We start from the raw sequence: 14,037 nt of genomic DNA, 5'->3' as shown, positions 1-14,037 counted from the left end.
TGTGCTGCCAACTTATGCCACAGCCTGGTCCCATATCTGCTTGGGGCATCCCTGGCCAGGCTGGGGGGACATTTAGCACAGGATTCTCCTGGAGTAGGGATGATTTCAGCAGCGTTGGGTTTCCATGACAACCTGTGCAGCATCCTGGGAGCCAGGGCTGCTCACACATGCACACCCCAAGATGCAACTACCTGGGAAATTAGAGGAGGGGGGAAATAGCTACAGCTTAGCTGAGTCACTGCTGGCTTGTATTTATAGGCACTGGCAAAGCTCACTTTGGGATGCTAATAATATATTTTGTTAATCAGAGGCCACAGCAGAGAACTTCTTGCCTTCTAATTCCCTGCCGTGGCAGAGCTAGGGCTTGTTGAATAAATAGCCGTGGTGCTTTTGAGGGGGAAGAAAAAGCCAAGAATTGCCCCTAAAATCTCCGGCAAGCTGGTGAGGAGGAGGAGGAAGGGGCTTGTGCATCCCTCTTGGATTTGGGCTGTGACCTTTTGATGCTGCAGGGTTTGCACATCACCCTGCACCATGCTGGGAGGACCCATGGATGCAACCAGGCTGGAAAACCAGCATCGGTGAGGCCAAAATTTGCTCTGGAATTTATCCCTCCAAAGCTGGCAAGGTGCTGCTTGCACTGCTTGTCCCTTCCATTGGCTAACGTTATGCTGCTGTCCCTGCTGCCACTTGCACTAAACCCACCAGGAGGTGACTGCCGCAGGGGGGGGAATTTCAGTGTGGCTGTTAATGTTTTGCAGCAGCTTTCCAGACACAGCGGCAGTTTTGCATAAAATATCCTCCAGATGAATATTTTAAATGGACTTTAGTAAGATGCTAATAGGTTTTCACAGCTGATAAAATTAAGGCTGTGTTCCTTCAAACCTTGAGGAGCTGACTGAAGGGCTTTTTTTTTTTTTTCTTTATTATTTTTATTTTGCTGCTTTTTTGCAGTTCCTCTTTTGGTTGATGGTTTTCTTCTTCCTTCCACTAAGAACTGTTCACTTGGGTGTCCTCTGCCCTGGTGGGGTGCTCCTAGGCAAGGTCTGTGGCAAAGAATGTCACCTCAGCCCATTGGAAAAAACATGAAGAGGTGCAGACAGGGTTGTGTTGAGTTCAGCTTGGCAAGGAACCAGAAAAATGGGCTTTAAATATACTCGCTTTGCTTCTTGTCCTGGGTTTACAGCTCTTCCACCAGTAGATCCTTCCTACCAACTGCTGTTGGGTCTCGACGCTCGCTTGGCTGTGGTTACCCAGAATTTCTGCCCCTGGTTTGTTGGTTTAAAAGCAAAAGCTGGTGTTCCTGGGGCCAGGTGAGCTGCTTGAGGATGCGTGCTCTCCATGAATGGTGCGAAGGAGGAATTTAATTCCTCTGTTGGTGAGTCTGGGAGGGTTTAACAGCCCCTGCCAGAGTTGTGCTGTGTCTCAAAGCCTTTCTTACTCCAGCACTGCCTGTGGAGGAGAGGCTGGGATAGAGAGCTGGATGAGCAGGTCTAGATGATGCTAAGAGCTCACCAGAAAAACATGTGGCTTCTTCTCCCTCTCCTTCCCTCTTCATGACTCCTTCCAAGAAGAAATGGGGACCCTGCAGGGCATGGGGCACCCCAGTGGGCTGTGTCTGCCTGGGGACGTCCCAGCTGCTTCCCTGCTGCCATTGTTCGTAGCTTTCAAAATCATCTGGCACATACTCCAGCTTTGGGCTCCTCTTTGTTAGGAGCCTTTTGGGACAGGCTGAACAAAATACAGCTGGCTGCTCCTGAGCTTTGGGGAAAATAGACATAAATAATTCTGTGACTGACTATTTTTTTTTTTTTCCTGAAAAGTCCTGTGAGGGATGGAATGGGGATAGGACACTATGGAAAAAGTGCTCTGAACCCCATGCGTGCCTGACTCCACTCTTCTCAGTGTGCTTAGAGAGAATCCATTCCTTCTTGTGAGCGGGAATACACTTGATGGAAATCCGAAGTATTTAAATCTTCATAACTTGGAAAGGATTAGACAAATTTTCCTGAAACCTTCTTTGCTTCAGAGATGATGGCGAGATGCATGTGCCATGCCTGCAACTTCAGAAGGCATCCCTTCAGTTACACGGGTTCAACCTTTCTGACTCAAAGACATCTGCTGCAAGGCTGGGATTACCCCTCGCTGTCTGCCTTGCTCCCTCTCTCTGGTAAGAGCCAAGTGCTTAAGTATCGAAGCAACTGCAATATATATATATTGCTTCCCTTAAAGCTCATCAGGGGACAAAAAAAAAAAAAAAAAGATGGTTTGTTTAAACAGCTTTGCGGGTGCGTGGGCAGGAGCGAGGGAGGGTGCTGTGTGTTTGGGTGAGGTGGGGATGTATTGCTGGAGCGTCTGAGCTCCCGCTTGTGGGGTGGGTGTGTAAAATTGCACAAGTGTGTGTGCTTGGATCACCTCGAGTTTTGGCTGTGGCTGAGCTTCAGCTCTGGGGTGATGAGCGGCTGCCGTGGGGTCTCAGTGCTGCTGGTGCATCTGGAGGATGCACTCCCCACCCTGTAGCAGCATTATCTGTTCCACTTCTGCACAGCAAAGGGAAAGCACCAGCTTTCCTCATACTGAGAGTCAGACAAAATTAACCCTTGTGTGTGTAGCTGCTGGCTGGTGCCCTGTGACAGTGCTGCAAGCTCCAGGCTGTGCCCTCCCCCGTCTCCCCCAACATGTGCTGAGGCTTTGGAGCTGTGGTTGGGCAGTTTTCGGTTGTTTGGTGTGCACAGCACCCCGTAAAGCCCCAGGTGCTATGGGTGGGTCTTGCACCTTGGTATGACATCCCCTCCTGAAAGCGTTGCATCCCCTGGAGGGATGCACCTGGGCATGACAGGGGACAGCCATCCTGCCACAGGGTTTGGGTGCTGGCTGGGGGTGGTGGGTTGGGGGGTGCTTATGGTTGGCTTTGGCTGCAGATTGCCACCTCCCCAGGGTTTTCTTTCCTTGCTCTCCCACCTGAAACCCCCACCTTAAACCCTCCCTTCCCAGCTGTAAGAAGGGAGAGGAGGTGCTGAGACCAGGCAGGAGGGCTGACTTTATTTTGGAGGCACATCTGCCCAATGGGACACCCCAGGGATGCTGAGGCCGTGGGGGCAGAGCGCCACAGCCTCCATTTGGACCCTGATGCTGGGACCGTGGCTGATCCAGCAACATTTGCACGCTCCCTGGTGTACCCAGGATGTAAATGTACAGTTACTTTGCAAATCCAACAGGTTGGAAATGTCCCACAAAACCTCCTCAGCCCTCACTGTGTGGTTTTTGAGGCTGTGATCCCTCAGACTTCTTTCATGCAAAGAAGTGGGAGAGTGATGGGGAGAGATGGGAGCTCTGAGGCAGAGGAGGACCTCAGAGGACATGCTGCCCTTCCTGCTGTTGTGGCAACCCTGGGGCCAAAGCCTGTGAGATGCCTCCTGAACCTTGTCCTTGCCCATCTCTTGCCCCTGTGGTAGCTCTGGATGCAGGATGCTCCTCCCTGCTCAAAGAGGTGCCCTGGGAAGAGGGCACCCAAGAAAGGGGCAGTCCTGGTCTTCTCTGCTATCCAAAAGTGGTCAGAACCCTCAGCTCCGGTGATGCATCCCAAAATGACAGCATCTGGGATGGGCTCTGGGAAGGAGAAATTGGGCTGTTTGAACCCAGCAATGTCCTCTGGTGAGCTCAGGGGTGAGGAAATGCATCAGGAAAGCCAAACTGGAATATTCCCCCTGACCTCTTCTCCAGCTCCCTTGTTTCTGTTACAAAAAACTCAGGTATTTTTAGAAACTGTTTCGGCATGTATAAAAGGTGACCAGCTGAGGCTGTGCCATCTCTCCCAGAATAATACCACTGTGCAGGAATTACCCCCAGCTACCAGGATCAGCATCTGTCCTGAGATGAAAAAAAGTCATGAGGGCTTAAAAATAGCTTTGAGAGGGTTATGTCATACCACTAGAAAATGAAGAAGGGGGGGTGGGGGGAAGCCACAACCTGCGCAACCTCCATAACTTAGTGCGTCCAGCCCTGACTCTGATGGTTATTCCCTGAGCCTGTATCCCCATCTCTGTGCATCCCTTGTAGGAGATTTATCCTGAGGTCATGCCTTCCCTGTTTTCAAAAGGCACAGTGGAACAGCAAGAAATAAATGTACTGGACAGTAAGAAGAGGAACTGTAATAAAATGAGCCTGTAAAAACTCTTCCTAATGTCCCGTGCTCAGTCTACTTGTTTTAATATTCCCCAGTTTCTGCTGCTGGGTGCATTAAAAAAAAAAAAAAAAAATTTACAGGTTTTTCCCTGTCCAGAGACACTAAATCTGTCTCTATGTTTTTTTTCGGTCATGCTTCCTGATGGTGTTCAGAGCTGGATGAATTTTTCCAGCCTGCTGCAGGCGCTAATTTGCCTGGGACAGATGCTGAACAGGCTGCCCTGTATGGGGACAGCTATCCTGGGCTTTCTTTGAGAAGGTACTTTTCCTCACTGGTAAAGAAGTTGAGAGTAACTCTGAATTACTCTTATGTGGTATTAAAATGGCTTTTAAGTAGTAGAAGGCATTTGCTGCTGGCAGCTTGAGCTTAGGCAGGAGCGAAGCAGCTGGAACCTGGTATGGGCTGTTATCTGAACTATGGTGTAGTGTCTTCAGGGATGCAAGAACAACCAGCCAGACAAAAACCCCTCTGTTGCAGTAATCCTCTGCTGGCAAGAGGGCTGGGTGAGATTCTGGCTGCCCAGTTGTGTTTGTGGCCACTGGGCTCGATCCTTGCTCTGCTGGAGGGGACAGTTTGGGCAAGCAGTGGTGGCAACAGGACCAGACTGTCCTGGGCTGCAGCATGCACCCAGCGCCCCTCTGCCTTGCTGGTCTATTCTTTCCATGTTTTGGGGTTTGTTTTGCATTTGAGTTCCCCAGTCCTCAGCATGAATACTGCATCTCCTTTTAATTTGCTCCTTCCCTGTGCTAAATATAAGGACCAGCCCCGCCGAGACCCTTCTCCAGCCATGGGAGCTCCCGGAGCTGGGCAGGCAGCTCCCCAGGAGATACCCCCCAGGTGCCACATCACCCCATTCCCACCCTCTTCTGTTAACAGCGCAAGGCGAAGGCAAGGCAAATAAAATCTTTGCTCCTAAGCCATGTTTTCCAGTTGCTGGCCTGCCCGTGCAGGGGGCTGTGATTTGTGTCTGTGGCAGCAGCTTTAGGCAAGGGGGAGGTTGTGAAAACATCTTGAAATAACACTTTTTTTGTAGTTTCCCTGATGTGAGAAGTTTCAGTCTTTTCCCTGCTCTTTACCCTGAAGTGCGTATCTTCCTCCTGCTTGCTGCAAGGATGAAAAGGAGGGGGAAAAAATATTCCATGTCTTAGGGGGCAGAGGCTCAGTCCCAAAATGCCTGAGGGCTGCCAGGGGTCAGCATCACCGGGTGTTTGGCTGCTCGGTTTCCTTCTCGTTTGCAGGTGGAATAAAAGCCAATGTTTTCAGTGAGAGTAAAGTTGAACCATGAATACAGGGGGTGGCAAGGGCAGTTGGAGTTGTCTGAGAGGATCAGAGCGTTGTGTTCTCCTTTTGCGTTTGAACAGATATGCATTATTGTGTCTGCTGCAACGCAAAATAAATAAAAAAAAGTCCAACCAAATGCCTTTTCAAAGGAAATAATCTTCTGGTGTGGTTCCTACCTTGGGAAGTGCTCCTTTCCTTCCCCCTAGTAAATGCCAGTAAAATCAGTCTGTTCCCCCAGAACAGGATTTCCCTGCAGGGATATGTACAGACAGGAGGAATTTTTAACCGACTTTTTTACAGTGTGAGTTAAAATCTTTGGAAAATCTCACCTTATGTGACTTTGCAAGGTCTGGCCAGGCTGACAGTGCCAGGGAGCAAAGCCAACCCCTTGGATGTGCCTGCTGGGTAATGTCACTTGGGTGCAGTGACCTTGGCTCCAGTGGCAGCCGATCCCTGCATGAGGCACTGCTGTCCTGGCTGGTGCAAAGGCTGGGACATGAGCAGGTTAGCAAAGCTCTGACGAGGCCAAAATGCAACGTTTGATGTAGAAAATGTCTTTGGTTCCTTTTGTCTTTGAGTTGCAGGGGAAGCAGGAGGGGAGGAGTCTGTGGCAGGGGATGCTGTGTGCAGGCGACACCCTTTTATCAAAATTCATGTGTCTTGGGGAAAACGTACCTGGCCAGGGCTGAACATGAGTTGGATGGTGGTTTTGTTTTCTTTTCCTCTCTGTAAAATTGAGACCTGATGGATGAAAATGTAAGATCTGCAACTCCTTCCCCAGCTTGCCTTGTTTCACCCTGCGTGGGGAGGAGCTGGGGCTCTGGAGACCCTCAGTGCACAGTTAGGGATGGGGGTTGGAGCAGCACCTTCCTCCCGGTGCCTCAGGCTGCAGCTCAGCGCTGGCTTATCCTGGGTGGGTGTTTTGGTCAGTGAGAGGCATGTGGCCGACAGAAGAGACATGCAATGTGTTGTGGCCCTTGCAAACAGCATCTAATGGTCCAGAGAAAGTCTGCGCTGGGATGGAGGGACCAAGCTGGGCTTTGTGAGTGCTCAATACTTTCAATTATCTCAGAAACCACCTCCTGCTCTGTGCTGTTCGCTGTTCCCCCCTGCAATGTCAAAAATTGTGGCTGCTTTTCACAGCCCCATGAGCCAGTTAAGAGTTATGGGATGTCTGCTGGGGGTTTATGGCAGTGGAAGAGGTTAAACCAAGGGGTTTTTTTCATGTGGCTCTTGGATTATCTGATTGTGGGTCAAGTGGCCCAGCAGCAAAGCTGTTGATTGAGTTATAAGGGTGCTGGGGGCAGATCAGCGTTACTCAGAGCTTGGGCTGGAGTTTGATGCTGAGTGGTAAGAACTGGGGCAGGCCAGGGCTGGATGTGGAAATCCGGTGAAGGTTATGTAGGACATGGTCCTCCACCAGCTTGGGAGTGAGGTGAGAGCACCTGGGTGCTGGGGGGAAATCTGTACGTCTCCCTGGTCCTCTCCTCTGGGAGCTGCTGACGGGTTGGGTGGGTATTTGGCCAGATCCCATGCAGCCATCACAGAGGTCCTGAGTCACCTGGAGAACCGGTGGCTGGGTGCTGGGAAGAACTGGGACATGGTGTGCTCCGGCTCTGCTGATAGTCCTGGCAGCAAGATCCTGGGGATGGGGCAGAGGGAGGGGAAACGGCTGCAGTTTTGAGGCTTCAAATGAGGTCTTGTTCCTCCCCTCTGCCCGAGCTCTCCTTTAATGGGAACACACCGTGAAACAAGAGTTGTTAAAGCTCTCCTTGCACTGGGGCTTTTGATCAGGGAAGTATTAATTACGCTCGAAAGCAAAGGAGAAAGACTAATGAAGGGGAGATCAAAGGGAGCAGCAAGCAGGCTGAGTTCAAAACCAGAGCTCACTGTGGGGACTGCTCTGCAGGGACCTGCCCCAGCACCTACTGAGAAGGTCCTTGCTGTCGTCTGGACTGTCGGAGGTGATGGGGCATCCGTCAGAGGCTGATCTCCACCAGAAAGCACTCTGTGGTGTGACCTTGGCTGCCAGCCATGCTAATCATAGGATCAGAGAAGTGATTATTAATTATTTAGCTGGGGAAGGGCACAGGGCTTTGCAGCTCGTGGTTTGCATTGGCCCAGAAACACAGTGTTTGCTCCAAGGAGGTTGTGCAGCCCACAGGCACTGGGAAATGCCCTGGAGAAGAAGAGGACCAAGGGACTGGGCAAAGGTTAAGTTAAAAGACAATATTGGCACAAAACCAAATGGGAAATATGTCTTGGAAACGGGGAGCAAATGTACAGAGGGTGGACAGGTTGGCAAACATGTAAAGCTGCGGCAATGGAGAGATGCTCTCAAATGCTTCCTCACTGCTGAGGACTGGGAGAAGGTATGCCTGATAATTCATTTGCTAGTTGATGGAATAAAAAGGCAAATATTTGCCTTGATGAATTGTGTCTGGACATGGAGGCTGGTTGAATAACGAACTGCTTACACATAGATATTTTATCCATTAGCTGGCAAGAGCTATTAGCAGTGTAACCTATTTGGGAAGGCGATTTGACAAGCGATGGGAGCACCTGCAGACAGGAGCCATATAGGAGAGTACTGAGATGATACTTGGGGTCATCTCCAGGTCTTGGGCTTCATCACTGGTGGATGTCCACTACACCCTTCCCAGCCTTGGCTCTCCCATCACAGGTATCTCATGCTTGAAGCAACCTCTTCCACCCCTTGTTGTCCCTCCCTCACTGCCCATCAGCCCCCCAATCTCCCCTTTGTGGACCATGGACCCGCTTTGCCTTTAATAGGGAAAAAGCTCCTCCTTGATGTGTCTTAAATAACTTGTTGTCTTGGGCAGGCAGGATTCCCCCAGGAGCTGTATATTTTTAGTGCCTGATATTGTTTTAATCATAGCGAGGAGTGCTGCTTGGAAAATATTATTTTAAGATGTGCAAAATTAGAGATCCTGCTGTCGGGGAAGAATTGGATGGTGGCTAATGAGTTTGGAAGCATGAGCTGGGTGGAAGAACCACTACGACCTTCAGGCAGCTTTGGAATTTCCCTTTTCCATGACAATTTAGTCTTTTTGTGCCCTGGGCTTTTATCTGAGGTAGAGAACCCAGTTCTCTGATAGTTTTCACAGGACCTGGTTGGTATGTGCGTGGGGTCCCTGGTGGCCTTCTTCATCAGGTTTTCCCCATGCATCAAGTCCTGCAGGACTTATCTGGGGTGTCCTGCTGGCCTTGCCTTAACCCACAGGGGAAAGGGCTGACCTGATTCTGCGCCCCATGGGGCGGAGCAGAGGATGGGTTTGCCTTTAGATGGGTCTTTGGTTGTTCTTGCAGCTGGGCAGCTCTGCTCTGCCAAGCCCTGGCTGAGTTATTCTCCTCCACCTCTTGAGCCTTTGGAGACTTTGCCAAAATGTTGGGTGGTTTCTGTCCTGCATCCTGAAAGTCCATCCACATTGTGTTTTCCAGGCTTTTTGGGAGCAAGGATCCCAGCACAATCTCTGAATGCTGCAAGGATGGGGTGGAGGGATCCCATGTGTTATGGGGGCAGTAGAAGGGGTTTGAACTCCTCCATTGGGCTACTGGGAAGGTGCTGGGAGCTGGAGAGCCTGCTGCAACCGCCTTCTGCATCCTCTCCGCACCTCTTTGACTCTCAGCTGTGATTGCAGAGCAATCCCCAAACCAGAGGGGTTGCACAGCAACATGAGCTGAGAACAGGGTGGAGAGGAGCAGGGGCTTTCTGGTTAACACTGATGATGCTGTTTGATCCTCCTCTTTGCTTCCTCAAGTTTAAACATTGCTTTGCTGGAAGTGGCAGCAGTCAGGGCAGGGAGCTGCTTTTAGCCTTTTGTAGCCGTGGCTCCTGTGTGTGGAGCAGAGCATGGTGCATAGGCACAAAAAAAAAAAATAAATAAAGCAAATAGGGGGGTTCTGGGGCTCCTGTGTCTTCTCGCCAGCTCTGGGTAGGTGGATGGTTGTGGCTGGCTGATTGTCTTGAAAATTTGTACACTGATGTGTCCAATTCTGGGCTGAAATGAACCCGAACAAGAATCAGCCTGATCATATCAAATTGCATGTCAGACTGATGGCACTTCAGCTTTGCCTGGGGGGAGTGGCAGGGCGAGCCCCTCCTGAGCACTAGTGGTTTTTCAGAAGCTGAGCTTGTGGGGTGATTTGTGCCAATGATGACAAATCGTAGCATGTAACCAGTTGGTGAGGAGGGGGGTGTTATCAGCATGGGTGACAGGTCCTTGCAGCCCCTCAGTTGCCCTCAGCGTGAAAAGTGACCTTTGTAGGTGTCAACCTAGGGGGAGTGTGGGCATTAGGGGTCCTCCAGCTTGCTTTTCTCTCCAGATGCTCCCCCGGGCTGGCTCTGCTGGGGTGATGATGTGCCACACTAGGTTGTACGTGTAGGAGGGCCATAGTGGTTCACATCTTCTGTGGCTGGGTGCGGCGGTCAGCAGTGAGGCATCATGGCCAGGCAAGAACAAGTGGTTGAGGTGTCTCACCCTGCACCTTCTCATCTCAGGGTCCTGGCTGGAACAGCTCGTTTCCAGCAGGTTTTGTACCTTGTTGTGAAAAAAAGATAGTGAGTGTTACTAGCAGTGCACCCTGCTCTTGGAAATTACTCTTCTTGCATGAGTAATCCTTTTTCTAGTGCTCATTTATAAATGACTTATTGGGACAACCCTGCTCTGGAGTGCCTGGGTTCACCATGAAGGGCTCAGCAGCAGGTTTCTGCTCTCAGACTCAGTGAGCCTGAGCTTTGTGCTAGTTTGCCACTGATCGCACATGCTTAACCTGTGACCATAAGGCCATGACCTGCATCATCAGATGCTTACCCTCAGATTTAGAAAGCCCACAGCAGAAAGAGGCTAAAGAGAAAACTGTGCCCTGGGGGTGCTGCCCCAGAGCCCACCCTGGAGTTTTTTGGTATAGCAATAGGACCTGTACCCTGTGGGTTTTTTTAATAGGGCGGGTTCCTCACACTTGGTTCCTTCCTGTCCAGAGAGTTTTGTATCTCCATGTCTCGGCAATCATGCTGGGAAAGCCCTGTGCTGGCCATGTGCCTGGGGGGGAGCATCACCTGGTACTTGGAGGTGAAGGATGCTTTGTAATCCCATTCCAAAGGACTGCCCTGCTGCTGGCCCTGCAAGTGAGGCCCCTGCTCCCTCCTTCCCCTCTTGCCCCCTTTTGCATCTAGAGAGCATGGCTTTTTATTACAGCAATTTCCCTGTATTACATAGTTGGTGCTGGGGAGAAGTGCTTTCAAAATATAATTTGTGCATTAGCTCCAGAGCCCACTTGTGGCTTTGCTAGTAGCTTACACTTAAGTGATGCTCTTGCTGGGGAAATGAAGGGGTTTATCAGCCCTGAGGATGGATGCAAAGCCATCTGTGCTCAACCGAGCGAGCGCCTGCCCAGCCTGGAGCTGCCTTGAGTGAACAGTTCCTTCTGCAGCAGGGCTGAACTCATCCTGGCGCTTGCCTCTGGCCACCAGCCACTGCGAGCAACCCCTCACCCTGAGCCACCAGCCCTTGGAAAGCCTTCATGCCCTTAGCAGGAGGCTGTGGGCTCTTTGGCGTCTTTCTTGGGGTTGCCGCGAAGTTTTGGAAGCTGGTGCTGGTTGCAACGCCAATATATGCAATGTCAAGATTTCCTAATTTCTGATATTTTTAGAGCACCCAGGCAGCCTGTTTGCTTTTTACAAGCATTTCTGGGCAATAGGCAGGTGTTTTTCATGCAGCTTCTCCACTCTTTCTCATCTGCTACCCTCCCCGGTGGCATCGAGGAGGCCAGCTTGTTCAAACAGATTGGAGTGGAACATTATTTATTTGTAAAGGTCCTTGGCTGCAGTGAGGGAGAGCAGGGAGTGTCACTGGGGACCAGCACAGTATGCAGCCACCTGGCATGGGATGCCCTGTAGCAAGCACTGCTGGTGACAAATGAGGTGTTTTTGCAGGGCTGGGCTCTTTCTGAAATGAAAACCAGGACTGTGTGGTGGTCCCTTGGAGCTGAGAAGCAGGGCTGGATGTGCAGTGGCACCTGGCTGCTCTCAGAGCTCGTGGTGGGGTCAGGGCATTGGGGTCTGCTCTTGGCTTGGCCATCAGCCCATGTCTAACCTTGCGGTTTCTCTCTGCTTGTGTCGTCAGGCTAACCCGCCTCCCAGGAGGATGGGGGGAGGATTTGGGAATGAGTTCTCCCACAGCCTTGCGTGGCTGTGACGGGGGGTGCTCCTGGGCTGTGCTCTGCAGTCCCATCTCAAGCCACCTGCTATATATCAAGGTACTCTGCTATGTCCAAGTGACTGGTCCCTTCAAGCAATTTTAAGGCAGGCACCCAAAAAAGCTCTGTGAAACATCACTTGCCGGGGTCAGTCAGCTCCTGAGGGCACTAACATCTCCAGCTGGCAGTTCAGAGGGACCAAACTGTCAGTGATGGAGGAAGGACCTACCTGAGGTGAGACAGGTGGTGTCTGTAGCCTGGTTGGGAGTGAGTGATTGTCCGGAGCCCTCGTGTCAAGGACAACTCCTGCAAGTGGTGAAGTTGTGCTGGGAGTATCTGGGTAGGTCTAGACCTTGCCCTTGCCTAGGCTTTGAAATGTAAAGCTAGAGGGGGGGAAAAGACTAGATTTATGGAGCTGTCCTCACTAAATGACCCTCAAATTCCTGATTTACACAATGCTTCTTTATATACAGCTCAGATCTTCACCAAGCTAAATCAAAGCTGATTTTTTTTTTTTGTTGTTTTAGTGTTTATTGTTATGATTTAGGGTACTGCAGCTCGCTATCAAACCCAGTGGCTGTTAGCACAGTGAACCTAGTCGATCTTTCCCTGTTGGAGAGTCTCTTCTGCTGCCACCTTCAGTGCTGTGCTGTGAGGCTGGTGGGGAGACGTTCTCCCTGTGCCCACAGGCACCCACACCTGCCCCAGGCACCCACACCTGTGTGCTCAGGACGAGCCACCCCTCCATGGCCGCATTTCAACAACAGGATGGAGCTCACCTCTCACCCTCTGCTAACAACATTTCACGAGATGATATTACAACCATCTGATTAAACAGAGGATATTTGAATTGAAAATTGGAGATGAGTCCCAGAAGGCATCTGCTGCTCTCTGTGTGTGGGAAGATCGTTTTATTTTGGTAAGAGGCCATGAATATGAACCCACCCTTGGAGCTGCCATTCCTGCTCCCCCCATGGGGACCCACCTGCAGCCCAGGTCCACCCAAGCATCACCCCCAGAGGGTGGGGGTCATGACCAAAACCATGACTCGGGTCCTTGATCTGAAGATGAGACTCATTTTCCCGGAGACAGCACAGGACTGGGGCAGATGCTCTGCACTGGGCAGGATGGGGAGCAAAGCTACTGGGGATGTGGTGCTGGTCACCAGGGGATGATGCTGCAGGTGGCATTGGGCCAATCTGTAGCGTAGGTGCCCACTGGATCTGCAGGCACTTTGAGCTTGTCCAAAATTCACTAGTTAAGCAAAAGCCACAGTCACAGGACCATCCTCTGCTGCTGGTGGCTGTTTCCAGGGGCAAGCTGGGTCAGCTGGCACTTTTCCAATTGAACCAAAATGCTTGGAGCTGAGAAAACTGAGCACAAAACAAGTTCAGGAAGAAACCCAATTATTTTCCCACCCAAAATACATATCTCTGGATAATGCTAATTGCACATCTCTGAATAATGTTAATTGCACACAACCTCTGTGAAGACATATGTAGTTAATAATACCTTGGTCTTCAAATATCCTCTTCGGAACTCATGAATATAACTAAAATGCATCATTTTTGTCCCTTTAAACACTCCCTGCTTTATCACGAGGCTAATGAGCGTGGTGGTGGGCGGAGAAGCTGGTTTCCAGCAGGCGATGTAGGTCGTGCTCCAGTTTTTCTTTCTCCAGTAAGCAGCTGTGGGACCTTCTTCTTTCCAAACCTATTCAGTCCCCGACCCGGGGATGCAGCACCGTGCCTGATGGCACCGAGCAGCGGCAGCATGAACTGGAGAAGCAGTGGAGCTCACGGAACCTTCCTCAGCCCACGGCTGTAGATATTTGTGCTGTCCAGAGAACAGGCTTGGAGGGCTTGGCCACGAGCACTGGCTTTTGGGCCATGAGTGCTGGCTTTTGGGCAGATATGGCAAGATGGGTTGGGGTATAGGTGCCTCTCTTGGGGGCTGCTTCCTTGGGAGTTCTGCAGAGGGGTAAGACCAGCATGCTGGCCATCTGGGTGGCTTCTGGTGTTTGCCCCACATGCGTGACTCCAAATTGAGATCTTTGCTTTTCTAGATGGTCTTGAGGACCTTCCAGAAATTTAATTTCTCCACTCCTGTGCTCTCCACCTCACTTCTCTTTGTGTCCCCACACTCCCAGGGATGCTTGGGGACGTCCCTTACCACCACTGTGGTCTCTGCCTGGCTGCGTGAACCCTGCATGACAGTCCTGGGGGGGATGTACGGCTCATATATGGGAATCTGGCTGTCTCTGAGACTGGTAAATATAGCTGCAGCGGGAGCATGTCTGCATGCGTGTGACAGTCTGTGCAGCCAAGCTCTATTTTTAGGAGTGCTGGCAAAGG

Source organism: Falco biarmicus, chromosome 7 (genome assembly GCF_023638135.1).
Source record: "Falco biarmicus isolate bFalBia1 chromosome 7, bFalBia1.pri, whole genome shotgun sequence".
Lineage (NCBI taxonomy): Eukaryota > Metazoa > Chordata > Aves > Falconiformes > Falconidae > Falco > Falco biarmicus.
Note: the sequence above shows the minus strand (reverse complement) of the source record.